Source organism: Quercus lobata, unplaced genomic scaffold (assembly GCF_001633185.2).
Source record: "Quercus lobata isolate SW786 unplaced genomic scaffold, ValleyOak3.0 Primary Assembly Scq3eQI_53, whole genome shotgun sequence".
Classification (NCBI taxonomy): Eukaryota; Viridiplantae; Streptophyta; class Magnoliopsida; order Fagales; family Fagaceae; genus Quercus; species Quercus lobata.
The window spans coordinates 209,240-235,971 of record NW_022154704.1 but is presented as its reverse complement, the minus strand read 5'-3'; the positions used below and the strand labels follow the sequence as shown (position 1 = coordinate 235,971).

Sequence of the window (26,732 nt, the reverse complement as noted above, 5' to 3'; positions counted from 1 at the left end):
TGCAATCATTTAAAAAAACAAAAACAAAATAATGATTTTTTAATATTAGGCTGGTTAGGATTTTTATTTTTTAAAGTTAGAGCATTCACTGTTGTGGTGCTATTTTAGTACCTCAAATAGCTACTTTATCAATTTTACCACCTCACTTTACAATACACCTAATATTAAATGTTCTATTTTATTTATGACTTCATTTAAAATAATATAAATAACACATTAAAACAATAAGGAAGAGGAAGAATTTGAGTTTTTTAATTGAATGAAGAGATATAATCTTAATAAAATATTGTGTTTTATTTTTAACAACTTGCTACAGCCAACTCTCATTTATACTAGTTTACTGTAGTTGCAAAAAATTTAGCTTTAACTTCTCCAATAACACATGATTTTTTTTGTTCTTTGGTAGTAAAATTGTTTTTTTGCTAAAATACAATTACCATTGTGAATATTTTTTTTATTATTTTTTTTTAAAATTTTTGGATTGGATAGTTGCTATTTGAGTTAGAATAGCTAGACATATTGGAGAGAAGGGAGGCTCAACTACAAAAATGAAATATAGAATAACTAAAAACAAAAAAATTGGACCTAGGGGGCCCGGGCCCCCAGCTAGGTCCCTCCTTGCATACCAACCTAGCTTGCATATTTGACCTTCCACATAGGAATGGCAATAGAATAGGTATAGACTGATTTTTTTTTTTGCTCACCCCCACCCTTTTTCCCCCACACCTATTCCCTATGCTCTCAAATTTCTACTTCTATCTACTAACTATATAAAATAACTATATAAAAAGAGCCAATGGCTCTTACTACAGTACTTTTGGTTTATTCAACTTTTGTTTTTTGTAATAAGCCAAAAAGGTGAGTTTGATGAGAAAGAAAAATGTTTTACATTAAAAAAATATTATACCCACAATATTCTCACAATAAATTTTAAGTAACAAGTTATTATTGACTCATTCTCAAAAAAAAAAAAAGGGGTTATTATTAACTATTATTGGTGGGGAAAAATAATTTTAGTGGTAGGTTCAAATTAGAATCATTAATAACTTACAGTTGAAGATTTGTTGTAAAAGTATTGTAGAAATATTGTAAACGTAACACTTAGTATTTTATACTATTACCACAACTAAAAATAAATGTATTGTGAAAAAAAGGTACTATATCCACAACATTTTTTACAATATTTTCATAACAAATCTTCAGTTGTAAATTGTTATTTTAATTTAAACTTACCAATGAAATTACTTTTTTGACCACCAATAATAACTTGTAACAACCTACTACTTATAATTTTTAACGAAAATATTGTGGACATAGCATTTCTCTTGTGAAAAATGTTAAGACATTTTGTTGTCATCACAATATTTTCACAACTGCTCAGATGTCAATTCTTTACAAGTCAAAGTAAAATATAACAAAGTTATAAAAACATTATGAAAATGTTGAGCCATTCTTTATGTTTCTAGAAATTATTTTTATTAGTCAATTTTTGTTGAGCCAAAATTGACTATTTCATTTACAGTTTCTTAGGTTGATTTTTTATATTTTTTTTTCTTTATGCACCATTTTACATAAAACCACATACACACACACACACACACACACACACACACACACACACACACACACACACACACACAAAAACATAAACTTAGGATTAAAACATTTTTCATCCTTTATGTCTTGGGTAATTCACAATTCCTCCTTAAACTTTAAAATAAAGCAATTTTCCCCTTGATATTTTGGAAAAGAGCAATATGTCATATTGTCGTTCTCTCAATTAAACCCTAATGAAAGCTTATGATTCTTAAAATATTTCATTGTGTAATGTCTAAAATACTCCCACTAAATTTTAACTTGCCTAAAATTTTATTCATGTATTTTGAGTTTTAGATGATAGTAATGCTTAGAAAGTTAGAATGATAATATAAGTGTAAGGTTGAATTTAATCAATCATTTTATTGGCTTTATTCTGTGACAAATTTTCTTGTATTTCAGCATTTAGTAACCCTGTATTTAGGTGGGTTTGATGTAAGGGTAATGAGTGAGACAGATTGTTGATTGCTCAAGAGTGTGCAAGAAAACAGAGACTCGCGGCTGGCTCTCGTGGGTAGCTCGCGGCTTCAAGCTGCCAAACGCAGCACACGTGTCAAGCGTGCCAGAAGGTGAATAGTCATGCTAGCTGGAGCATTACAAGACAAAACAGGACAACTGGGCATACGGTTATCTCGTGACTGGGTCTCGCGACTTAGTCAAGTCGCGAGGCCAAGCCGCGAGCCACTCCTGTTTTTTAAAACCTGACGTTTAACATTCCTTTCTCACTCCAGTATAAATACCCCTTAAACCCATAAATGTATGAGTGCTTCCAGAGAGAATTTTGAGAGAGAAAGCCTAAAGAAAAACAAGATTGATTCACCAACAATCTATACATTAGAGTCTCTTCAAATTCCTCAACTCTCTTCCTTTCCATTGTTAAATCCTTGAGAGGCATTTTACCAAAACCTTGTTCTCACCATATTCATCACTGTGAGAGGGTTGTTTGGTTTACTGGGAAGCAGTTAGGAAGGAAACAATCTACATTGGTTGATGCTATGGTCTAGTAGCAGAATCTGGGAAGTTAGAAAAGAAAAAGGCTCGGCGCAACCTCATTGGAGCAAGAAGCTTGGAGGGCTTAGGCACACTGGGTAGATTAGGCTTGGAGGGTCTATTGTTGTCCTTGTATCCTAACTACATTTTCTAGTGGATTGTTTACCGCTTGGAGGGCGGCGGAGAGGTTTTACACCAAGGGCTTTGGTTTCCTCTTCGATAACACATCGCGTGTTGTCTTTGTGTTTGCATCTTCCTTCCCTTTTATCTTTTCCTTTTATTATTTGTTGTGGGTTGTGATTTTAATTTGGTTTACATAGTTTATCCAATTCTATATTATAGCTTATGTTCATTTTCCGCACACTAGTTGTTTGACATAATGCTTGAATTGGTTAATTTGTAAATTGGGGGTCTAAATGTTCAAGGGTGTTTATATACATATTTGAACTTTCATTTGGTATCAGAGCGAGTACACCTATAGTGGTTTCATTACCAATTGTGTGATCCTTGACTCCCTTTTGAGATGGATCGGTCTCAATCTTTAAATGCATCTCCATATTTTGATGGTAGTAATTATGCTTTTTGGAAGGTTCGCATAAGAGATTTTCTGTGTTCTATTGATGAATTTGTTTGGGATGCTGTTAAGATAGGTTGGACCAGGCCTGAGGAAGCCAAATCCACTTGGGATAAGGCAGCATTTGCTGCATCTAATGCTAACAGTAAAGCACTCAATGCTATTTTCTGTGGTGTATCCCCAGATGAATTTCACAAGATCTCTCACATTACCATTGCTAAAGAAGCATGAGAGATATTGGAGACCACTTACAAAGGTACGAAGAATATAAAAGACACCAAGCTGTAGATGCTAACCATTCAATTTGAGGAGTTAAAAATGAGTGAGGATGAGTCATTTGACTCTTTCTATAGCAAGCTGAATGAGGTGATTGTAAGCAAGTTCAATTTGGGAGAGAAAACGGAGGACTCTAAAATTGTAAGGAAGATCCTTCGTTCATTGCCGGAAAGTTTTCGTGCTAAAGTGACAGCGATTGAAGAGAGTAAGGACCTTGATGACATCAAAGTCCAGGAGCTAATTGGTTCTCTTCAGACCTATGAGATGTCGTTGCCTAATCAACGGAAGAGTAAATCTCTTGCTCTTAAAAGCATTAGTGAGAAGGTGGAGGATCATGACTCATCAGGAGAAGATGTGGTTGATAAAGATGTTACTTACCTTGTAAAAAATTTCAGAAAATTCTTGAAATTAAAAAATAATGGCAAATTTGGTGATAAAGGAAAATTCCAAAGTTCAAAAAGGGAGAAAAGGGAAATTCAAAAAGAAAGATGGAAAAGAATCCCAACCTACATAAGGTGTCACTTGTTTCGAATGTAATGGGCATGGACACTTTAAGAAAGAATGTCTGAATTATTTGAAATCAAAAGGCAAAGTGTATGCCACGACATTGAGTGACTCGGATTCATCCGACTCAAAATCTAAAGAAAGCTGTGATGGAGAGGGGAAGTACTCAACTTTTATGACTATTGCTCATGTTGAGTCTTCAGACGAGTTGAATCTGCTTGTACGAGACCTTGGAGAACATAGTGATGAAGAATCAATGGAATTGTTGAAGAATCAGATGCTGAAGAAGATGAAAGCACAACCAACCTTCAAGAGAATTATAACTCACTCCTGGAGAAGTCGGGTAAGTACACAAGGGTGGCCAAGGCAGCTGTGAGAAAAATGAAGAAGGCAGAGGAGGATTATAAAAGTCTCCTAATCCGATATAGAAAGGCCAAATGTGAGATAGAAACACTCAATGGTAAGCTGTCAGAAGCTTACACAAAAATGAGATTTCTTGAGCAAGAGGTTGTGCAAGCAAATGCCAAAATTGAGAGGGTTACCACCAAGAAACTAGATGATGTTGTTTCATCGCAAAAGTACTTTTTAGACAAATCCGGGTTGGGATATACTGGAGGAAGTAACTCATCTGGAAAGGTCACTAAAGAAGTGAAGTTTATAAAGGCCAAAGAATTAGCTGATGTTGGTCCTACTGCTGAGAAGCCCAAGAGAAATGTGGGGAATGAATGGTTGTTGAATTCCTGTAATCAATCTGTGGGCAGGTTTGAATCTCGTGCCAAGTCTCATCCACGACCACAAAGAGGTCCTAGATCAACTTATATGTGTCATCATTGCGGACTTCAAGGGCATACTCGACCAAATTGTCAAAAGCTGAGAGCAAAGAATAGTGAAACTCCTCAAAGGTCATGAGGACCTAGAAATGTTAGAAGAAATTAGGTAGGTGAACAATCGAGAGATCAAAATGGTGATCCCAGAATGATGAACGTGATGAAGATGATTGGTGCATTCACCAACTGCTTGGAAAGCTTCTCACAAAGGTTTGAAAGCCCTAACTCCCGTACCTAATCCTATAAGGAAATCACCCCAAACGCAAGTGACGTGTTGGTGAAAAAGGGTACTCATGCATAAGCATTACAACATGTCCATGCATTAATACTTCCTATGCTTTGTGACCATGTTTGATTGATTGCTTGTTGCTTATGTTGATGGTTGTGTGTTTGTCTATTTGTGCATATTTTTGGTTTTTGTTTTTGTTTTTGATCAATCCTTTTCTTCTTGTGTCAAAAATCCAAAAATTACATAAAAATCAGAAAATCAAAAAGTTTGATTAACATTGTTGAGTTTTTGTCTTAAAACTTGTTTTGTCTTGTACCTTTGTGCTAATGGCTTTATGTATTTTCGAGCATAGCTTGTTTCATTGCACTCATATCACTGTGGGAGAAATCTTGAAATCTATGTGATTGTTGTAAATAGATCTTCAAACTTGTCATGAATGATTAGTGAATGGTTTTGTTGATCTTGAGACATGCATAAACTTGTATCTATATATCTTTCCACTCTTTATTTTTTGCTAAAAAGAGCTCACCAAATGTAAATCTCCAAATGAAAAGAGATATTAAGTTGCAAAAGTCTGTCGCACATTCTAGTATTTGACTAGGAAAAAGGGTAAGCGACCTAAAATTCAAGTGATTGTTTATTCAAAAAGCCAAAGGCTATCTCATCAAGGTGAAATATCTAATATCACTCTCACAATGAGAGGTGATTGTACCAAAAAGGATCTAAAAGATCAAATGTTATGATTGAAAGTGGAGTCAAATGTAAAGCTTCAAAATATGTTATCAAGTTTTGTGGGAGGTCATATATACATATTTCTATAATTGAGATAGTTCACACGATCTAGTGCTAATTGTGTATGCCTTGGTTGAATTGATTATTGAAGCTTCACATTAGACTAAGGACTATCTCATTGTTGATATCCACACACAACACACAAGTTTATGTATGATAAATGCCATAATCATTTGTGTGATTGTACTTGATGAAATGTGTTTTTACATGCTCAATCTTTGTTAATTCAAGCACAAAAAGATTTTTCAGAGTTTTAGGTGTTTTTGGAAAGTATTTTGTTCTCAAAATTTGAAAATTTCAAAAATTCAGTTTTGCCCTGTTTTGGTGACTCAATCGCGGGTTAGTCAAGTCGCGTGCTTGCATGTCATTTTTGGCGACTTGTTCGCGAGTGGAAGGTCTAGTCGCAAGGGTTACTCAGAGATTTTCGCAGCTCAACTCGCGACTCTCTCGCGGGTAGACCTTCCAGTCGCGAAAAACACTTAGAAAAATTTTTCAAATTTTTGTCTTTGAGTGTTTTGGTGGCTTGAACTGGCGACTAGGTGGCGACTCACTTAAGTCGCGAAAAATGCGTGTTTGGCAAAAATAGGGGCAGTTTTTAAATCTTTTTTAGTTTTCCCTCAAACTTTTGTGACTGTTCATCTTCTTCCTCAACTGTCTCTTTCTCAAACACTCCGTGCACCCACTTTCAAACTCCATTGCTGCTTCATCTCAGCTTAAAATCTTCAAGTAATGGGTATGGGTTTTCTTCCTTGAACTCTATTTTACTTGATTTTGTGGTTTTCCCTCTAGATTGTTCGCATTTGTTTATGATTTTGAGATGGGTTTGTGTTTCGTTAGTTACTCTTTGTCCATGCTTAGTTTGTGAAAACTATTGATTTAGTTTGAGCTTAATTTTGGTGTTGGTTTTGTTCTTCATCATGTGCTACACTAGGGTTTGTTTATTGGTAACTCATTTAGTCTGATCTTATGTTGTTATATTGTTTCATAATGCTCCTTTTTTGAATGTGTGGTTCACTGTGCTGAATGTGCCAGTTCTATTATGTGCATTTATTGGGAGCATCTATGAGTTTTACTATGCTGTTTATGAGTCATGTCATTCTCATCACATTCTTCGTCTCATTGACATATATCTGTCTTTAGGATATTCCCTATCTCTGCTACTTTAATTCTCCTCTGCATTCTCCCTGTTGTTCTTGTGTTTCCTCTTTTAGGCTTGTTCATCCATGTGGTTGATCTAAGTAGCATAATATTTAAGTGTTCAAGTTCATCTGTGTGGCTGCAATTTCTTTGATAATTACATGGTACTGATTAGTTCTACACATATATTGTTCTATGTTGTTGTGGCCTTTTCTGATTGCTCACAGATGGCACCTTCATCCCCAAAGAAGAAAACACCTACAAAGAAGGCAGATAAGAGAATGAAAATGGATCCTAACTTGTTCAGGTATGTTTCTCACTTTAAGAGATACAAGGACTTCTTCTTGAAAGCAGGAATTATTCAAGAAAGATTTGTAGATTTGGAGGATTTAAGGAACACCTTTATCCCCAGCTGTTTTGAAGGGAGAGGATGGGAAAAGCTTTTGAGTGATCTCCCTGTAGTGTGTGAACCCCTGATTAGGGAGTTTTATTCAAATGCTGTGATAAGGGAGGATGATTTAAGCTGCTGGGTTAGAGGTAAAGAATCCACTTTGGATGCACATGACATTGATGATGTGCTAGGGCTTGAAGGATTAGAAGATCAGGAGTTTGTCAATTACAAAGATAGGATTATGTCTATTGAAACTGTTCAACAAAGGATAGGTGGACAGAGAGAAGGGAAATGTCTGAATACCACAGCTTTTCCAGTGGACATGAGGTGTCTAACAATAATCATGATGTTTAACCAATATCCCATAAAGAAGTTGACTACAATAAACTGTGCAAGAGCAATCTTTCTGATGGATCTCAAAGAAAAGACATTCATTGACATCAGTTCCCACATATATGACACTATTGTGGATGAGACTAGAACAACTTCTAGGCCAAAACTAATCTTTCCTAGTTTGTTGATGAGGATCTTTAGAAAGAAGGGTGTTCCAATCCCTCAAGACATCAGTCTCATGTCAACACCCTCTGCAATTAACAGGCTTACCTGCAAAAGGATAAGTGTTCGGCTTCCAGGTGAAGAAGATGAAGGTGATAAAGGAGAGGGTGTCCCTATGGAGACTGAGGTAGAGGCAGCAAGGCATGCATCAACCTCAACACCCAGGAGGAGCGGCAAAAGGACTAGAGCATCCACTTCTTCAGATACACCTCTAGATGCTTTTCAAGTCATTCTGGAATGACTTAATAGGATCAGAGGAGTCTAGACTGAGCACTCTGAGAGGATGAGAGCCATGCAGAACCAGATTGATATTTTGCCTGCAAAACTTGACAGCTTCACCACCCAGCATGGACAGTGACCCTTTGGCCATTCCGATCAAAAAGGGGGAGATGTTCTTTCTATTGTTGATGAGTTTATTGATGAGAAGCAGAAAAGCAGCTCTTAAGGGGGAGTAATGTGTTGAGGGGGAGTTGTCAAAATCAGAGACATTGTTTATATATGCTTATGTTTTGGTTTTTAATGTTTATATGGGTTTGATACTATTTATATGGGTTTGATACACTGTGGTTTTTGGTGTATTCTTATTTCTAACTCATATCTTATAATCTTGGTTTAATCTTCTATATTTATATTGTTGATGTTATTCAATTTATGGATATATTGTGTTTGTACCCATGTGCTCATGTAAGCTTTTAGGGTTAATGTTTTTATGCATAATTTGTAGGTTTTATGGTTTGTACCTTGCTTATTATAGCCTTTTATGCTATGTTGAAATTAGTACTTTAATCTAAATGTCTTGCATTTTGTTTTAAGTACTGTCACTCTTGTGCCCTTATAGGATCGTTCCTAGAAGCATATACTTAGTGTATTATGCATTGGTTGAGTGTTGAGCATACAAGTATCTTGCTTTGTTCTTGTTAACTTGTATGTTCAAGTGTTCATTCCAAGTGTGAATGAGCACTGTGAACTCTACCTTATGGTGTTCACTTGGTTGATCAATCCATGATTTGATTCTTCACTTCACCTTTGCTTGATCACCTTTAGCTTGTTTCATATGCATTTCATGCCTTTTTGCATACAATGATCATGGTATATTGTTGTGTTTTAGGAGTTTCACGATCTTATGATTCAAGTGCTTCACAACTTCTAGAGTTAGGTGTGAGTGAGTTTTATTCAACTGTTCCCAACTCACATATTAAGTCTAGAGTCTGTTTTAGGGTTTTGTCACGGAATAGCCAAAGGGGGAGATTGTAAGGTTGAATTTAATCAACAATTTTATCGGCTTTATTTCATGACAAATTTTCTTGTATTTCAGCATTTAGTAACCCTGTATTTAAGTGGGTTTGATGTAAGGGTAGTGAGTGAGATAGAGTGTTGATTGCTCAAGAGTGTGCAAGAAAACAGAGACTCGCGGCTGGCTCTTGTGGGTAGCTCGCGGCTTCAAGCTGCCAAACGCAACACACGTGCCAAGCGTGCCAGAAGGTGAACAGTCATGCTAGCTGGAGCACTACAGGACAAAACAGGACAACTGGGCATATGGTTATCTCGCGACTAGGTCTCGCGACTTAGTCAAGTCGCGAGGCCAAGCCGTGAGCCACCCTTGTTTTGTAAAACTTGACGTTTCACATTCCTCTCTCACTCCAGTATAAATACCCCTTATACCCACAAATGTATGAGTACTTCCAGAGAGAATTTTGAGAGAGAAAGCCTAAAGAAAAACAAGATTGATTCACCAACAATCTATACATTATAGTCTCTTCAAATTCCTCAACTCTCTTCCTCTCCATTGTCAAATCCTTGAGAGACATTTTACCAAAACCTTGTTCTCACCATATTCATCACTGTGAGAAGGTTGTTTGGTTTGCTGGAAAGCAGTTAGGAAGAAACCAATTTACATTGGTTGATGCTATGGTCTAGTAGCAAAATCCGGGAAGGTAGAAAATAAAAAGGTTTGGCGCAACCTTGTTGGAGCAAGAAACTTGGAGGGCATAGGTGCACTGGGTAGATTAGGCTTAAAGGGTCTATTGCTATCCTTGTATCCCAACTACATTTTCTAATGGATTGTTTACCGCTTGGAGGGCGGCGGAGAGGTTTTACGCCGAGGGCTTCGGTTTCCTCTTCGATAACACATCGCGTGTTGTCTTTGTGTTTGCATCTTCCTTCCCTTTTATCTTTGCCTTTTATTATCTGCTGTGGGTTGTGATTTTAATTTGACTTAGATAGTTTATCCAATTCTATATTATAGCATATGTTCATTTTCCGCACACTAGTTGTTTGACATAATGCTTGAATTGGTTAATTTGTAAATTGGGGGTCTAAACGTTCAAGGGTGTTTATACACATATTTGAACTTTCAATAAGATATTTTATTTCCTTGCCTTTTGTTATCATTTTTTCTTCTTCTTTTCTTGGGTGTTCATTAAAAACTAATTAAGCTAAAGATTGCACCTAGACTCATGTAGAATGATAAAGAAGAAAGTGTGAATGACAATTTTCATTGTGTATGGTTGAAGATATTTGATGAAGAGTTTCAATTGTAGCATATGATATCTTTCATAGCAAAAATTTAAATATTGTGACATGGTTTTAGTAAAACTCAATTGCTTATTGTTGGAAGATGATGATATTCGTTATCATTCTTAGAAGTTTTTAATGAGTAGATATTGCCTTTAGCAAATAGGTATCAAAATTCTTATATGAATTAGATTAACTTTATATGACATACATTTTTTATGTATATAGTTTCATACTTTTTTAAATAAAAATTCTATCTTAATTTTTTCACTCAAGAGGTAGCATGTGCCACCCACACTAGTTTTTTTTTTTTTTTTTTTTTCATAAACATAAAAATAAAAATAAAAACAATTTAGTCCTAATATCATAAAAATTTCTAAAACATAGCAATACAATAATTCAAGTATTAAAAATCATAAATAATTAAAAATAACAACACAATGATAAAAAATTTAAATCTTTATCATAAAAATATTAATTTAATAATATAACTCCACAAGACAACAATATTTTAAGTTTGAAAGTTAAAAAGTATATTTGTAGTATAAATAAAAACCTATAAAATTATTTTAGAAATAATTTTTTAATTTTTATATATAAACAGAGCAAGGTCTTCCAATACCCACTCCTACCCCTAAATCCATTTCAAGAGAAGGATTTAACCCCATCCTTGGCCCTATTTGCCATGCAAAATGGGTAACACCAAAAAACATCAATTTTTTAAAGTTTGAAAGTTAAAAAGTATATTTGCCGTATAAATAAAAACCTATAATATTATTTAAATAATAAGTTTTTAATTTTTATATATAAACAGAGCAAGGTCTTCCAATACCCACTCCTACCCCGGAACCCATTTCGAGGGAAGAATTTAACCCTCATCCTTGGCCCTAATTGCCATGCAAAATGGGTAACACTAAAAGACATCAATATTTAAAGTTTGAAAGTTAAAAAGTATATTTGCAGTATAAATAAAAACCTATAAAATAATTTTTAAATTTTTTATATATAAATAGAGCAAGGTCTTCAAATACCCACTCCTACGCTCGAACCCATTTCGAGGGAAGGCCCCATCCTTGCCCCTATTTGCCATGCAAAATGGGTAACACCAAAAGACACCATAAATTTAAAGTTTGTAAGTAAAAGAGTAATGTACATTCCCAACATTTTTGAAAAAATCCCTACATAGAAAGTTGTAACTCGTGAGTAAAAAAATGATGTTAATTAGTGGTAAGTTCAAATTATAACCAGTAGTAACTTGCCTTATAGGATTTGTTGTGAAATTGTTATAAAGATATTGTGGACGCAACATTACTTTAGGGACATTTGATTCGCTGTAATGTGATGCACATTTTAGTCATATTACTGTAATGTTTCCATATAGTGTATGGTTTGTTTGTTTTTACCTAACATTATCGTAATCTAAAATTACCAAAAAATTCACATTACCATAACTTATGGAAAAATTATCCCTACCCATAGATTTTTAATTACAAAATTGTCCTTGGATATAATTTAAATTTTCAAGAGCAAAATTGAAATCCCTACATAGCAACCTCTCTCTCTCTCTCTCTCTCTCTCTCTCTCTCTCTGAAGAAATTCTATTCTATGACTGTGTGTGTAAGTTATGTATTCTAGGATTTCGAGCTCGATGTTATTCTTTTAAGGAGGCAAATTAAGTGGGTTTTCATCATTTATTTGGTTCTTGAGTTAATTTTTTAGGACCATCAAGTGTGATTGTCAACACAACACAAAGATAACTTTGCTTTGATTTGTTGCGATTTTGCTCTAGAGGCAAATTCAATACCATCATCTAAGAGAATGAAAGCAAAGTAAGCTACTAGAGCTCCAATCTCTAACAATCGAATAATTAAGGAATACTCATTACTTATTTAATAAGAGATATTTTTCCTTTTTTGTCAAGGAGAATCCTTTTTTTCCATACCAAGTAAATTCATTTTCATCTACACTAAGGAAAATCCTTCCTTTTTACACCAAGGAAAAACCTTCCCTACTGCATCAAGGAAACCCAAACCTAAACTAATTAGGAATTTAAGACAATATTCAACAAATCTCCACATTGACTCAAATTAAATCAAGCAATCTTCATTCTTTATCTAAAGAACTCTGCCTTAATCCAATCAAGCTTTCCTTGAACAAAGTGATCATTGATTCCACATCTAAGTCAAAACTTGTGCACACATTACCTTGAACCAACGTCAAAGATGCTCTAGACATAATTTTCTCTTTAACTACACTAAGATCCAACCTTGAGTTTTGATACCAATTGTTATGCAACAACGAAAGCTGTAACATCAATTATTGTGATTTGAGTCTCACACAAGTGCATTCACATAAACAAGAAAATAAAACATCCACAAGAGACAACAATATTTAATGTGATTCATCCAACTCCATGCCCATATCCATGGGCAAGGCTAACCAAAATATCCACTATCAATGGTATAGATTACAATGATATTAACCAACACTCACAAACCCAAAGCCCCAATACACCCAATAACTCTCTTACACTCACAAAACAAACAAACTCTCTACAAACAAAAATGAGTAATCTTAATTTCAAGCCCCCAAAAATCTACCTAATTACTCTTTGACAAACCCACATATTCTTCTAGCAATTTTTTTCCTCTGCCTATAAGGGACAAACATTGGCATAAGCCACCAAACCCTTTGCAATAGTGCCTATTTATAAGGTTTCAAACTCATTCTTTATGTATAAGAAATACTCATTACTTCTTCAATAATGAATATTTTTCTTTCTAATGCCAAGGAGAATCATTGTCTTCCACACCAAATAAATTCTTCGTTTTCTACACTAAGGAAAAACCTTCCCTTCTACGTCAATGAAATCCAAACCAAACTAATTAGGAATTTTAGGCAATATTGAACAATTATTAATATTTTTTTTGATAAATAATTAAATTGGTTATTATTTGTTTGTTGCAAAGCATGAATTTATGAAGCAAGTTTGTTTTATTGTAATGTCTTTTTTTGTAACTTTACTGACTGTGCCCCTCTTGATTCCAAGTTTAAAGGGAAATCAAATAGGAGTCTCATTGCTCATTTCTATGAATGAAGTTAACAACATTTGAAATAAGGTTCCATGTGGACTATAATGCAGAGCAATGCAGACATAATATTTGGTGGCATTACAGTTATTTGTGGACTACTGAGAACGATAGTTGGAGGCTTTGTTCTTGATTTTATGACCAACACCATTCCAAATGATTTTTTTTAAGGTAGGTGCTTTCAAGTTTAGAGAAGGATCCAGAATTACCTCCTTTGATACTTTTCTTAACCATTCATGTATTATTTCCTTCTTCTGGGGCTATATGGCATAGAAGAGTCAAGAGTGAGATAATCAAATTTGTTATAAGGCAAGTTTACTTACATTGTACAGAAGCTTTGAACAGTTGAGCATGTTGTGAATTTCATTGGCTTGTGTTGAAATAACTTTAATGTTACTTTTTTTTTTTGGTTATATTTTCCAGTTTGATCCAGTGAAGTCTAACTAGATATAATACTGTGTCACGATACAAATAAAGCTTTACGGAATTAAGAAAACCTCTAGGGAGGCCTTATACAATTCAAATATTCATTTTGTACAATCACCATGACAAAAACTTTTCACCTTACCTTCGCCACTAAACTTTGTGATCTTATGTGATGCTTCATATGCGTTTTGTTAATTGGTGTTGGGTTAAGAAAGCTTGACCCCAATTATTAATTCAATTACCCAAGTTGATTAATTAGGTTAAATTGCATGCTAATCGCAAAAGCACCAACAAATCACCAATTAAACTAAATGTAATGGAAATTAAATTGACATAGTGATTTGTTGACAAATGGGAAAAACCTCTCACAAGGCAAAAACCCCACTGGGTGGTTTTAAGGTCACCGCTCCTAAAAATTCACTAATTAACAACCAAGTGGTTACAAGTATAAGGAATCTTACCACTACCCTAGCCTATCCCAAAATACTAGCCTAAAGTTGAATCTTTGCTTCAATACCAAATTGAACTTGATCTTGTATTAGCCTTCTTTCCCTTGATGCACTAATCTCCAATTTGTGACTAACTCTCTTGCATGGATCTCAGTACGTGACTAACTCTAGTAACTTAAATGAATGTTGTTGGTTGCAAATTTCTTCAATTCATCAACAATGAAGATCAGGAAACACTTGATTACAAAACACTATGGTGTACAAACGCAATAGCTTCTCATAGAGAAAATAAAACTCTTAGTCTCTGTATCCATGTGTGATGGCTCCTAAAATAAGCCTTATATATGTCTAGGATTGTAAGGAAAAAAAAAAAAAAAAAAACATAAGCTTGGGCCAAATTTCAGATCTAAAAAAACTGAAAATCGTAATTCTTAATAGATCGAGCTTCTATCAAGCCATCTGTCAAGCTTCTCATCTAGTCTTGTTACCAATATCTATCAAGCTATTTGTCAAGACTTAACGAAAATGCTTTTCTTCACTTGTTTCTTGGATCAATCTTTATGTCCTTAATATGAACACTCAATATGCTTGAACAACATATTTCTTGATGTATTAAACCCAACTTAGATCTACCCAATTACAAATAAAGTGAATTTTGTCAAAGAATTAGCCAATTACATAAAATTATGACCCTAAAAATCTCCCCCTTTGGCAATCTATAACAAAACCACAAACAAACTTATGAGAGAAGTACAAAACAACAATCTCCATAACTATTACACAAAAGTACAAAAGTCTAACTATTACTATGAACTCTTGAAAAACTTTGCAAGAAAAGAGATCATGGCATGAAAGACTTGCAACCTATCTTATCTGAAACACTTAAACAAGATCTATCAAGGCATCAAGTGTGAAATGTAGAAAAGTTATATAAAAGAAGAAACATGTGCTTAAAGAGAGAAAAGAAACAACACATGTGAGATAAAGGTGAAGAAACATACATCATATATATATATATATATATATAGAAATATACATATCAAGAAGTACAACAATGTATGTAAAAGTGATCACAAGTGATCTCAAGACCATGGTACATGTAAGTCAGAAATATACAACAAAACCTCATTACATCACTTAATAAACTTTCCCCCTAACTAGTCTATCCCTATGCTAGTTCTCCCTCTAACAACATAACTACTCTCATATACAAAACTACTTCCCCTTTTTGTAACAAGTGACAAAGGGTGAATCACTGAGAGGCAGCCATCGCATCATCAATCTCGGAGCCAAAAGCATCATCATCATCACCATCCCCACCATCCGAAGAAGACTCCTCAAGATTCTCAGGTATGGGAGAAGGAGTAAAACCACCTAGGGCGTGATTGGTAGCGAGCGATGTGACCAATATTGGTGTTCATCTGACACATCTTATCAAAAATATGGTTAAGATGACTACCAAAATTAGCATGCATAAGTTGAAGCTGATCCATGATGGCAGCGAAAGAGACCTCTACTCCATAAGAAGAAAAAGAAGGAGGAGCAAATGAGGAAGAGGGTTGAGAAACAGGGGTAACATCCATTGAAGTAAACTCTATACAAGGCTACTTGGTAGCCAGTTGTGCATCACTCCTCCAAATAGATTCCTTGCTGATGACACCCATGGCATAGAAATGAGTAAAGGGAGGAAATGTGACGTGCACGTTTGAGAGGATGCATGTGATAGCTAAAGGAAAAATGAGCTTATCACGTGTAGCAGTGTCTAGATAGATATCTATCATAGATTCTATCATGTGTGAAGAAAAATCTATAGAAAGATCCTCCATGAGATAAAGAAGAAAATGAGTACGAGGCTCAGTGATAGTGTTATATTGTGACCATGGTGTAAGAACAAAGGTCATCACCATATTAGGGATCCTTGGACCCTTAGCAAACTTGGTTGTGGACAAATTTAGATTTTCTCCCCACACCATGGCTTTCTCACAAAATAGTGAGGTCATCTTGTCTCGAGTGATAAAACAAAGATGAATGTGTCTAGGGTAGTCTGGACGATCTACCCTAGGGACTCATAGTACCTCAGAAATGAACTCCGGGGTGACTGCAATACGTGTACCTCGGAATACCGTAGTGAACCTAGGCATAAAGGTATCAATGTCGTGCATGTTACAGTAGAACTCTTGAATGAACACACTAGGACACCTCTTGGGTATCTCACAAAGAGTAGCCCAACCCCAAGAGTTAAATGCACTGGGAAGAGGAGTCTCTAGAAAATTAGACAAAATGACCTGGGGTTCTGAATGAATCGCCCGGTCAGAGAAGTTATCATAGAAGTCCTGTTTGGCCTTCTCATCACAGAATCTCATAGAATCAAGAATAGAGGGAGAATAAGATGAAGAAAAACAACAACATGATATCATGTTCTTTGAAGGAATAGATTTCTTGGGTGCCATAGATAGGAAACTAGACAAAGAAAGAAAAGAAAAGAACACAATAGAAGACAAGGCTCAGGAAAGAAGGAAAGAAAGAAATGCAATGCATGATAATGCATGAGCATGTTATGTGCAAAAATAATTGCATCATGGGCAAAAACCCAATCCAAACTACAATATTCACATTGTTTAATCAAGCACACAACCTAGAATGCATGAAAATATTATTATAATGCTAGAGAATGCAATGCATATGCATGTGAGAACAAACCAACAACACCTAACCCAAAGATTTAACAAAAACTCAAAAACCCAAAAATTTTCCCAAAAGCTTGAAAACCTAGGTCTAAATGCATGAAATGGATCAGGAATAAGAAAAAGAAGAGATTTAGACCACTTACCAGAGGATTGAATCTTGATAGAGGCCAAAAATATGATGGGAAGAAGGATTTTGGTGAAAAAGGGTGGTTTGGATCGAGAGAGAAGAGAGAGATATCAAGATATTTAAGTTCAAAATGATTCGGGTCAAACCTCAAATATATATAGAAAAACGTAGCTTGATAGATCGAGAAAGTATTGAGCGTCTATTGAGCAGACAGAGACTCCTAGGAATTGGCTCAATGGATTAAGCTATCTATCGAGAGGTATTGAGAACAAACCCAGAAATTTCAATAGAAGAGACATGTATCAAGGTGCTATTGAGCATCTATCAAGAAGCCTGAAACAAGGTTTTTCAAGGGGGAAAAATAGCACAAGATGAAAGCAATCAATATAGACACCAAAACAAGCAACCAAGAAGCATGTTAAGCACTCAAACACATCATTAACTCTAAATGCAAAGCATTCCTAGATTAAAACATACTAAGCAAGTCTAGCCAATTTTATTTTCAAAAACAAGTTTAAACAGTTTAGAGAGCATATACTACCACATGTATTCCTTGTGATGGCCAAATCATATTGTACCTATACAAATAGTATCAAGAGTAGGAAAGAGTACACGTGTTGTGTGTGAAACTTTTGCAAGAGAGAATAAGTACTCCATTTTATGAAGAGTAATAATATAAGAGGATCAAATACATCCACACGCAATCATAATTGTTTGATGGGGACCATCACCTTTAAGGTATATCCTATAACTCCCACATCTCCTAGAAATATGCTTGCAACCATATTTAAAAGCATTTTGATTCTTTTTGTTTTTCATGTTCTTTGCATAATTTTTTTCATTTAAGCCTATCATGCATGGGCATATAAGAGAGAGAAAGAGAGACAGAAAAGAAATACACAATTATGTAAGCCAAACATCATGTTTTTGCTATGTAAGTGCTACACCTTGTTAAGCACGACTTTCATGAATTGCACATAGATGTTGTATGATTGATGAGTTTTAGTGGTGAGATGGATATTTATGCCTTTCTCTTAAGATTTTTTAGTCCTTCCTGTCAAAAAGAGTGACTAAGATATGGATGATAAAAGATCAACGAAATCATAAAAATCACATAAATGAACCACAAAACTCACATTGCTTAGTTGTGCATGAAGTACTCATCTAAGCTACAAGTGATAGAAAGTTGAGAAACTTTGTTTCAAAGGCCATCCAAGGTACACAAGTACCAATACACATAAACACACTTTTTTTGTATTTTTCTATTTTTTTTTTATTTAAAAGAAACATAAAAAACAAAGATTTAAAACAAACAAACAAAACATCAAAAACTAGACTAACTCAAACCACAACAACCAACCATGCATAAGATCAATAAAGTGAAAGAATCACTTGGAATCTTTTTCCTTCCAAATGGGAGACTTGGATGGTGAACCTTTTTTTTTTTGCATAAACCTTTGTTTAGATGGATAAGAATGAGAGTTGAATCCATTGAAGTTGGAGAGTAACATGACAGCCTTAAGAAGTTCTCCAAGAGGGGCTAAAGAGAGTTGAAGTTGATTTTGGCTCCCAAAAGATGACACACTATTACTTGGTTAAGTGGCTAACCACTTATAGTAATTTGGATGAGTGTGTCCAGATGCTCCACAGTAATGGCAAAAACATGGCTTCTTTGGTTGAGACTTCTTATTAGTAAAGTGATGATTATTCTATTTAGTCTCTTTCTTATCATCCTTAAAGGGTGCTCCCAGAATGGATTTTCCTTTATCATCTTTATCCTTACTCACATTTTTAGTTTTAGGTTCAGTTACCTCACAATTATCATTATTAGCAGGAAGGGAAAAAATGACTCTATTTAAAGCTAAAAGCTTGGATTTGTGCTAAAACACAGGAGCTTGTTCAGACCTTCAATTAAAAATTACAGCTAGATTGCTTTTACTCTAACTTAAACAAAGTGCGGAATAAGAGTAAATATGCGCAATGAACTGATAACACTACTCTAAGCCATATTCATCCACAATCAATAATAAAATGAAAGCTTAAAGAGTAAGGAAGAGAGATGCAAACACAAAATAACACCAGGACATGTTATCTAAGAGGAATCTGAAGAACTTAGTGAAAAACCTCTCTGCAACCCTCCAAGTCAAAATCGCTTCCCAACAGCATGAAAATCTCACTTAACACTCAAAAATGCTGTGGTAAGCTTTTGGCTAACAACCTCTCAAGAATCTAGAGATGGAGAGGTAGGAGTTAAGGAAAACCACAAGAAAATGTGTAGATGATTGTGGGTATGACAATCTCTGACTTTCATTTGTATTTGCTAGGGTTTTCTCTCTGAAAACATTCCTTATAATTTGTGAATAATGAGGGTATTTATAGTGTGGGTAAAGAAACTTCACTTTTTGCCAAACATATTGTTTCGAAGGTATTTCGTGGGATGGCCCTTCTCATGAAACACTCACGAACTTGATAGCTTGGCATGACTCTTTAGCTTTTAGTCATGTGCTTCACATGTAGACTTTTCGTGGGTTACTTCTTGCGAGCTACTCGCAAACTAGTCACGAATTGCACTAGTTCATCTTTTGAAGATTGATTCTTCACTGATCTCTCACACTCGTCGTTTACAAATAAACCCACATACATATAGGAAAAAAGATTGAAGAAATTACAATCAAATTTGGTACGGAATTAAAGCCAACACAAGCTAGTTGGAAATCACAAATTTACAAAACTATTAGAAGATGTACTACAAGAAGAGAGAAATGATCATACCTGAGACCTATTTTTTCAAATGCAGACTTCTAGAAGTTAAGCATTTCATCCAGCTTGGTACTTAAGGTTCTTTCCAATTGTGCTCTCACTTGAAACAATTTTGCGTCCAATTTCTTAGTCTTTTCAGCAATAAAGTTGTTTTCAAATCTCAGGGCTCCAATGGTTTGATTGGCTTGGTGGAGAGTTCATCTCATTCCAACTCCACTTCAGTTAACTTCCTTGTAGCTAACCTGTAAAGCTTTTCATGCTTCTTGGAGACTTTGTACAACTTAGAGTAGGCAATGTGGATGTCATCTTGTTCATCCATCTTCTCAAACTTGGATTCCATCAAGTCTTCTTCCTCATCAACCAATTCTACTGCTTCCTCAAGAGACTCAATGGTAACTATAAAAGCACTCACTATTCCCTCTTGTTCACTATTATCAAAATCTACCTTTAGTTCTATATCACTCAAGGTGGCAGCTAGGGCTTTGCTCTTGCCAATGAATTTGAGATATGTGGGACATTCTTGCTTCATGTGTCCATGTCCTTGACATCCATAACACTTTGGCCCAGTAGGAACATTATTGCTTTAACCAGCATCTTTGAATTCTCTCTTGCCTTTGTCTTGGAACTTGAATTGAGAGAATCCAGATTGTTTGTGATCCTTGTTACTTGTCTTGAAATTTGCATTCTTGATGAACTTCTTGAATTGTCTTGTGATATATGATTTCAACTTAGTGTCCTCATCTTTAGTCAATTCATCGTTATCGTCATTCTTGACCGTCAAAGCCATGTTCTTGCTTTTGCTACCCTTGCCAGCCCTTAATAAACCTAGTTTATAAGTTTGCAAAGTCCCAATCAGTTCTATCAAAGGAATAGAGTCAAGATCCTTTGATTCTTCGATGGTAGTGATCTTGGTATGAAATCTCTTTGAAAGAGATCTGAGAATTTTTCTGACAATTTTGGACTTTGGAATCTATTCTCCAAGATTAAAAGCTAAATTCACTATGTCCTTGAACATGGCATAGAATTCATCAAATGACTCATCATCATCCATCTTTATTTCCACAAAGCAGGTAGTGAGCCTTTGGTGTTTGGAGTTTTTAATAGCTTTTATGCCCTTATAGGTATTCTAAAGCATAGTTCATACTTCCTTTACATTGTTAGTGGAGGAGATCTTCTTGAATTCCTCATTGGTCACAACGCTAAACAAAACATTTAATGCTCTACTGTTAAAATGTGCAGCCTTGATCTTAGTATCATCCCATGATGCTAGTGGATCATTAGATTTAGTCCAACCTACTTCAACTACAAGCTAGACTTTCTCATTTAAAGACTAAGAAAAGGCTCTCATGTGTACTTTCTAGTATGCATAGTCAATACCAGCAAATAAAGGAGGAATAATTAGGGATTTCCCACAATCCATTAAAATAACGGTTAATGAATCAAACAGCAAAGATTAAAATCTAATCAGAGTGTGCCCACATTGATACCACTTGTTGGGTTAAGAAAGCTTGACCCTAGTTAATTAATTCAATTACCCAAGTTTATTAATTAGGTTAAATTGCATACAAATCAAAGGTACCAACAAATCACTAATTAAACTAAATGCAGTGGAAATTAAATTAACACAGTGATTTGTTGACAAATGAGGAAAACCTCTCACAAGGCAAAAACCCCACTGGATGATTTTAAGTCACCACTCCCAAGAATCTTCTAATCAACAATTAAGCGGTTACAAGTATAAGGAATCTTATCACTACCCTGGAATATCCTAAAATACCAACCTACAGTTGAACCTTTGCTTCAATACATAATTAAACTTGATCTTGTAGTAGCTTTCTTTCCCTTGATGCACAAATCTCCAATTTGTGACTAACAATCTTGCATGAATCCCAGTACATGACTAACTCTAGCAACTTGAATGAATGTTGTTAGCTGTAAAGTTCTTTACTTCATCAACAATGAAGATCAGAAAGCACTTGATTACAAAACACTATGGCATACAAATGCAATAGCTTCTCACAGTGAAAATAAAGCTCTTGGTCTCTATATCCCTATGTGACGGCTCTTAAAATAAGCCTTATATATGTCTAGGTTTGTGAGAAAAGAAACCCTAAACAAATACATAAGCTTGGGACAAATTTTAGATCTGGAAAATTGAAAATCGTAACTCTCGATTGATTGAGCTTCTATTAAGCCATCTATCGAGCTTCTCATCCAGTCTCAATAGCAGTATCTATTAAGCTATCTTTCGAGACTTAATGAAATAGCTTTTCTTCACTTGGTTCTTGGATCAATCTTCATGTCTTTAATACGAGCACTAAGGACAAAATGGGCTTTTGTCCTTTTTGGGCAAAGTAATTAGCCTTTTGCCCTTCTTCCTAAACTAAATAGGGAAATGCCCCTTTTTTGAAAATCGAGTTTCTCAAAATCGATTTAAGCCCAATAGTGACGTTTTCAAGGACCTATAGTGACGTTTATAAAGACTTATAGTGGCGTTTTGTAACTTGATATCCATGAAATCGAGTTATAGGCAATTAAATTGCCTATAGCTCGATTTCATGGATATCAAGTTATAAAACGTCACTATAGGTTCTTAAAACGTCACTATAGGTCCTTAAAAACATCACTATAGGACTCCAAAATTATTTTTTTTAACTCGATTTTGAGAAACTTGATTTTCAAAAGAGGGGCATTTCCCTATTTAGTTTAGGAAGAAGGGCAAAAGGCTAATTACTTTGCCCAAAAAGGGCAGAAGCCCATTTTGTCGCGAATACTTGATATGCTTGGACAACATATTTCTTGATGTATTAAACCTAACTTAGATCTACCCAATTACAAGTAAAGTACATTTTGTCAAAGGATTAGCCAGTTACATAAAATTATATCCCTAACAATTGGAAATGTAGATAATTGAACTTTTTATGTGAAATTGTTCAATGTTGTTACAAATTATCTTGCAAAAAGATATTGTAATGATGGGTGTATCACGGTTCTTTTGTACATGTTAATTTGATTTAATCATCTTCAATGCTCAACATTGCCAACAAATGTTTTCTAAATTGCTGCTTAAATTGTTTGCCCTTTTTTTAAATATGCTATAAGAGTGATATTGAACATCCACATGGTGCTATAACATTTTTCAAAGGGTCTTATGTATAGTATATCTTTATGCATAAGATTTCATCTTGGAGGTTTGGGCATGATCTTAATATGCTCATCTTTTTTTATAAGTCCTGAAATGAAATTGATATGACATGTAGACAATTGTTGAGGACGTTTTGCAACAAGGGCCAAAAATGCAAGAACAGCCTAAATCTCCCCTTGGATTCTTTAGGAGTGATTATTTGTGGAGAGTATTAAGATAAAAATTCCAATATTTAGTGAGTAGAGGTTAATATTGCTTTAACAAGAGAGAAATCAAAACAAGTTGAAATACAAGAAAATGTAGAAAAAGTACATAGATTTGATATTTTGACCCAGAGTCAACCAGAAAAGAAAATTGAGAGAGGTTGTGAGGAAGAGTGGGAAGGTTCTCCTATACCCATATTTCCACCTTCAAGTTTCGGAATTGTGAGAATGCATCCTGGTTGAATGAGTTTTTACTTTAAAGTTTAATTAAAAAAAGTGTAAAAAAATACATAAAAACAATAGGTTTGAAACTTCGATCCACATTCAGCAAAAAGAGTAAATTGAGAGAAGTTGTGAGGAAGAAAGGGAAAGTTTTCTTGTACCCATATTTCACCCCAAGCTTCAGAATTGTGAGAATGTTAGCTAGCTAAATGAGATTTTGCTTTAAAGTTTCAACTCCAAGGGTAAAAAGTGGTTGGCCTGCTTTGAATCTAATTAGGGCCTTTTATATTGAGTTTTAGTTGCTCTTAGTGACTAGTTTTGGGCAAGGAGAGAGGCTTTGAACCTCCTAAATGCTAAATTGATATTTTGTTTAGATTTGCTTTAATTGGGTTTAAGAATTAGCTTGCTTTATGCATAATTAAGGAAAAATTTGACTAAACCCCCCATCAACTCCTCATTTTCAGTTGTTTCAGACTCTTGGGAGGCTCACCTAAGTAAGGGCTACCAACTAGAGTTGGCCAATGAGAGACAACTATGTTTTAAAGGCAAAAATGGGTTAGGGCAGAAACTTTGGACCATAGTCAGTCAGAGTATAAAAGCTCTTGTGGGGTGGAAATTTAGGGTACAAGACCTCCTCCATGACCTTGATGTGCTACCAATGTCCCTGCCCACTTGGTAGCACGCTTGAGTTGGGCTTATACAAAAAGTCTGAAGGAAATTGACCCATATCCTCCAAACTACACTTCCTCAATTTCTCCAATAAGTTGCATTGGCTTGCCATGCTTAAAAGAATAAAATATAAATATAATACATGAACTGAGCTTGTGGAAAAAATGTGTCGCTAAAATGGGTATTAACAACAGTCTTACAGTATAGTTTGCTTAGCCTTTTGCTTGAATTTTTTTCATACCTAGAGACCATGATTTGGTCAGATATACATACCACACATCGCAAATATCCATCCTGCTTAACCCTTTTCCATTGAACTCCAAGTTTATCTGTGCAATTTCAAATTTAATAAGAAATTTTTCTTGTTTACCTTGATTAATTGCAATAACTTTCTTTTTAAATATCGAATTGTCCATTGCTCAAATATCCATCCACTTTCAGGGCTATTGCCTAGATTTTCTTGGCTAGGTTTGCACTTCTTAGTACTAGCTTGGCTTTTGCTTTTTTATGAACTACCGAAAATGTTGTGTTTATTGAATAAGTACATGGTAAAATTGATTAGAGAATGAGAGAGAGACCTAATGCTTCTGCACTAAGGCTGAAACTGTTTGTCAAAACGCATTGTAGTATAGTACTAAAAACTAGCTTCAAATTAAATTGTCCATATATGTATATTTATAAATAATATATGCAAGTTGTACAGAGAACTCATAGTTCATGATTATACTTTAGTCGTTGAGATTGTCTGCTTGTGATTTTGATATGAAGTTTACATTTGAATATACTAGTTTGCTCACAAGTATTTTTAGATGCACTTCAAAGGTTATAAAATAATTTTGCATAACCTCCATATGGTAATATCGTTGCCTAGTATATTTAAAATTTGGCGAAAATACACTATTGGTCCCTACATTTTGGACTGATTCTCATTTTGGTCCCTATTTTGATTTTGCTACTATTATAGTCCCTAAAAACAAAAAATTAATTCTATTTTGGTCCTGGCCGTCAATCCACTAATAGAAAATTCTTAGGTGGTAGGCGGAGCGCCCTGCTTGTTGACGTGACCATTAAAATATTATTAAAAAAATTATTTGGCATTTTTAAATGCCATGTCAGATTTAAATTATTAAAAAATTAATTTTTTTAAAAAAAAGCCAAGTCAAAAAATTTAAAAAAATTAAAAATAAACATTAATCTAATTAATTTTTTTTTTTACTTTTCATTCTAATTAAATTAGTTTTCTTGATGTAGTAAGAGTTTCTTTTATTAAATTTTTAAAACATTTTTTTCATTAGAGAATTTTCGGAATATCAAGTTCTTCCTCAAACATGTTCTTCTTCTTCCTCTCCCTTCACACAAACTCTCTGCCTTCCTTCCATCCAGAGCCCTCCATGAACAACCACTTTAAGCTATAGGTATTTGCTGATTCTCACTCTCCCTCTCTTTGTGTTAGGAAATTTAGACCTCGGTTGATAGAATTAACAAGTTTTAAACCCAAGTTGTTAATTAGATTTATTATGAATAAAACTTGTTAAAACAAACAAACATCAAAATCATGTCAAAATCATGCAGCAGAAAAATAAAGAAGATAAGATATGATGACCCAGGAAAACCAATGAAACAAACTAGTTTCACAATAAAAAACTTGGGGGGAAACCTTCCCGAAAAGCAATCCACTATAGCAAAGAGAAGTTTCAGATCTAGTACAAAACCTTTGTCCCTAGACTCTACAATCCCCGTAGATGAACTCACAGTAGAAACTTTCTACTGCCTTAGAACCTTTGAACTCTTCAATATATGAACGCCACCCTTTGATGCACGAATCCCCGTACGTGACTAACTAATTGCGCGGATCCCAGCACGCGACTTAATCACCAACTAGAAGAAGATTATTGGTTCCAAAATTCTTCACTTCATCAACAATGAAGATCAAGAAGCACTTAGTTACAAAACCCTAATGCACAAAGGCGCAGTAGCTTCTTTCAGAGAGAATAAGGCATCAGTCACCTTTTGCATATGTTCTCCTTGTATTCTCTTATGTCACGGCCTCTAAAATAAGCCTTATATAGGTCTAGGTTTGTGAGAAAAGAAACCCTACACAAATACAAAAGCTTGGGCCGAAAATCTTATCTGAAAATCTGAATTCCTGTAACCTCGATCAATCGGGAGGTGTCGAGAAGGTGTCAAGCTTTAAACTTCGACAAATATAGCTATTGAGAAGCTATCGAGGAGCTGTCGAGGAGATAGAAGCTTTCTCGATCGATCCACCAGCTATCGAGAGGTGTTGAGATTGCGATAACAATCAACTGAAGAGCTCGATAGATAGCCTAGCTATCGAAAGGTGTCGAGTAGCTGTCGAGCTATCTGTCTAACTTCAGTGAACAGCATTTCTTCACTTGTTTCTTGATCCAATCTTCATGGCTTTAATACTAGACTTAAAAAACATGTTTTTTGAAGTATTAATCACATCCTAGATCTATCCAAATACAAGTAAAATGCGTTTTGTCAAAGGATTAGTCAATTACATAAAATAGTGACATATGTTCCTAAAAGGTGAATCACATATGTTC

At 34.8% G+C, this 26,732-nt stretch overlaps 1 pseudogene; it reads right to left on the bottom strand.

Annotated features, from left to right (window-relative positions):
• Positions 1–20,452, bottom strand: part of LOC115972823 — a 32,520-nt pseudogene extending 12,068 nt beyond the window's left edge.
• Between the last annotated feature and the right edge of the window lie 6,280 nt (positions 20,453–26,732).